A 2,978-nucleotide genomic window follows, 5' to 3' on the forward strand; every position below is an offset into this window, starting at 1 on the left:
TTCGCGGTTTCACCTTAATGCGGCGTGTACTGAGACATGCATGGCTTAATCTTTGAGACAAGCATATGACTACTGGCAGGATCAACCAGGGAGCTTCGACAATTTTTGTCGATTTTTCAATATATAATAAATATGTGTGTCTTTTCGTCGCCAGCTCTTTCAGAGACAGGTCGACGACACTCTCTTATAGTTTTGTATAAAAATTCCTTTTTACTCGTTCGAATTCTCAGAGAACCTTTCGAACGAGTTTATATCATATTCCTCCCTCAATCTCTTCTCTCTTATAGTTTTGTATAAATTCATTTTTACTCGTTCGAATTCTCAGAGAACCTTTCGAACGAGTTTATATCATATTCCTCCCTCAATCTCTTCTCTCTTATAGTTTTGTATAAATTCATTTTTACTCGTTCGAATTCTCAGAGAACCTTTCGAACGAGTTTATATCATATTCCTCCCTCAATCTCTCTTCTCTCTTAAGTTTTGTATAAATTCATTTTTACTCGTTCGAATTCTCAGAGAACCTTTCGAACGAGTTTATATCATATTGCCACCTTCCTTCTTTTCCTTTCTTTCTTAACCTCGAACAAATTCATTTGCCAGATATTCCTGCGTTCTCGGTTTATATTTTTCTCATAACATCACAAATCATTACGTGTAGTGCATAAAATTCATGTTTAATATTTCCCTTTTGGGTTTCTCTCGAGAACAAATTCTTATATTTCCTTGCGTTCTCAGGTTGAGCTAACATCTGGTAGCACGAGTATCCCACGTAGCACGTAACCACGGGCGCTGGACAATCGACACAAGTGCCGAGGAAGCGCGGACAGGACGCATGCTGGGCTCTGGGTGTAACAATGCCCCTCCGAAAGCCAACCTCATTTTATTTACTTTTCGTTTCTCTGCAAACAAGAAGTTTGACTTCTTTCTAGTTTTAGTTTCTCTCAAACATCTTTCCATAACTATCTCAAACTTTTAGCTCGGATAGAAGAGTTGATGCTCAGTTAGTACGAGTATACACATCAGTGCATACAAGTCACCAACCTCCTCGATGGGAGGCTCGCCACATAAGGGCCATTCGGTCTTAGACACCGACCCGTGGCAATGCTGTGTAGAGAAAAGTTCTAAACGAAGTACGGAACGAAACAGTCGAGACCGAAGTCTCGAGGCGCCGTGAACTGCTTCTCGACCGAGATCGTAGAATAGCCCCAAGCGCGCGCTGAACCGCCCGACTCGCCGAACCGTCGAGTCTCTTAAGGATACCGAACGGCCGGCAAGGACGCCGGCGCCGCGCGGTGAATAGCACGCGCGCTTATGGGTGCAAACCGCCGCGGCAACAGCCCGTCCGGCGGGGCTGTTGGGACTTAGAAAAATTTTTGCATGAAAAATTTTTTTGTACAACACAATAAATATTTATATTTCCAGGATATTTAACACAAAATATTCAACTTTTCATATACTATCTCGGTACTTTGAACATTTTTCAAGTCCAACCGCCAAGAGTAAACTTATCTTTCTATCGTATCTAGACCATTATAAATATTAGATCATTGTATAATAAAGCATTCTAACAATAAATATCAAGTATCAAAGCTCTAGGATGAATATTTATCGAATAAACTCAGAATAATGTTCCGGGCGCATTGCGTGCAACTCCGACCGAAGTGAAATTTTTCTAAGTCCAACCGCCAAGAGTAAACTTTTTTCCTAGCGTTCCCAGACCATTATAAATATTAGATCATTGTATAATAACGCATTCTAACAATAAATATCAAGTATCAAAGCTCTAGGATGAATATTTATCGAATAAACTCAGAATAATGTTCCAGGCGCATTACGAGCAACTCCGACCGAAGCGAAATTTTTCTAAGTCCAACCGCCAAGAGTAAACTTTTTTCCTAGCGTTCCCAGACCATTATGAATATTAGATCATTGTATAATAACGCATTCTAACAATAAATATCAAGTATCAAAGCTCTAGGATGAATATTTATCGAATAAACTCAGAATAATGTTCCGGGCGCATTGCGAGCAACTCCGACCGAAGCGAAATTTTTCTAAGTCCAACCGCCAAGAGTAAACTTTTTTCCTAGCGTTCCCAGACCATTATAAATATTAGATCATTGTATAATAACGCATTCTAACAATAAATATCAAGTATCAAAGCTTTAGGATGAATATTTATCGAATAAACTCAGAATAATGTTCCGGGCGCATTGCGAGCAACTCCGACCGAGCGAAATTTTTCTAAGTCCAACCGCCAAGAGTAAACTTTTTTCCTAGCGTTCCCAGACCATTATAAATATTAGATCATTGTATAATAACGCATTCTAACAATAAATATCAAGTATCAAAGCTTTAGGATGAATATTTATCGAATAAACTCAGAATAATGTTCCGGGCGCATTGCGAGCAACTCCGACCGAGCGAAATTTTTCTAAGTCCAACCGCCAAGAGTAAACTTTTTTCCTAGCGTTCCCAGAACATTATAAATATTAGATCATTGTATAATAACGCATTCTAACAATAAATATCAAGTATCAAAGCTCTAGGATGAATATTTATCGAATAAACTCAGAATAATGTTCCGGGCGCATTGCGAGCAACTCCGACCGAGCGAAATTTTTCTAAGTCCAACCGCCAAGAGTAAACTTTTTTCCTAGCGTTCCCAGACCATTATAAATATTAGATCATTGTATAATAACGCATTCTAACAATAAATATCAAGTATCAAAGCTCTAGGATGAATATTTATCGAATAAACTCAGAATAATGTTCCGGGCGCATTGCGAGCAACTCCGACCGAGCGAAATTTTTCTAAGTCCAACCGCCAAGAGTAAACTTTTTTCCTAGCGTTCCCAGACCATTATAAATATTAGATCATTGTATAATAACGCATTCTAACAATAAATATCAAGTATCAAAGCTTTAGGATGAATATTTATCGAATAAACTCAGAATAATGTTCCGGGCGCATTGCG

The 2,978-nt window shown here is 38.7% G+C and overlaps 1 non-coding gene across 1 annotated transcript in view; it reads right to left on the reverse strand.

Annotated features, from left to right (window-relative positions):
* LOC143219472 (small subunit ribosomal RNA) overlaps positions 1-92 on the reverse strand; it is a 1,920-nt gene extending 1,828 nt beyond the window's left edge. Inside the window, exon 1 of the ribosomal RNA XR_013011355.1 lies at positions 1-92. This exon is cut by the window's left edge and continues 1,828 nt beyond it. This is a non-coding gene — a ribosomal RNA (small subunit ribosomal RNA).
* Positions 93-2,978: the final 2,886 nt, after the last annotated feature.

This window comes from Lasioglossum baleicum, unplaced genomic scaffold, assembly GCF_051020765.1.
Source record: "Lasioglossum baleicum unplaced genomic scaffold, iyLasBale1 scaffold0028, whole genome shotgun sequence".
NCBI classification, from domain to species: Eukaryota; Metazoa; Arthropoda; class Insecta; order Hymenoptera; family Halictidae; genus Lasioglossum; species Lasioglossum baleicum.